This window comes from Etheostoma spectabile, chromosome 16, assembly GCF_008692095.1.
Source record: "Etheostoma spectabile isolate EspeVRDwgs_2016 chromosome 16, UIUC_Espe_1.0, whole genome shotgun sequence".
NCBI classification, from domain to species: domain Eukaryota; kingdom Metazoa; phylum Chordata; class Actinopteri; order Perciformes; family Percidae; genus Etheostoma; species Etheostoma spectabile.
Window position 1 is genome coordinate 18537327 of NC_045748.1, and position 376 is coordinate 18537702.

General features: G+C 39.1%; 1 protein-coding gene across 6 annotated transcripts in view; it reads left to right on the forward strand.

Annotated features, from left to right (window-relative positions):
- The window catches only part of LOC116704201 (mediator of RNA polymerase II transcription subunit 13-like), a 73083-nt gene that overhangs the window by 57306 nt on the left and 15401 nt on the right, over positions 1-376 (forward strand). The gene's annotated exons all lie outside the window — the stretch shown is intronic.

Here is a 376-nt window from a genome sequence, read left to right on the forward strand (position 1 = left end):
AATTTGCTGAAATTTTATTGAATCCATTTTTCCTTCTACTCCTGAAATGTTCCCTGTGCCACTGGCTGCAATACAACCTCAAAGCATGAATGATTCACCCCCATGCTCAACAGTTGGACAGAGGTTATTTTCATTAAATTCTGTGCCATTTCTGCACCAAACGTACCTTTGCTCATTCCAGCCAAAAAGTTCTATTTTAACCTCATCGGTCCACAGAACTTGTTTCCACAATGCATCAGGCTTGTCCATATGTTAATTTGCAAACTTCAAACGCTGATTTTTGTGGTGAGGACGTAGAAGAGGTTTTCTTCTGATGACTCTTCCATGAAGACCATATTTATACAAGTATCTCTTTATAGTGGAATGGTGTACCACA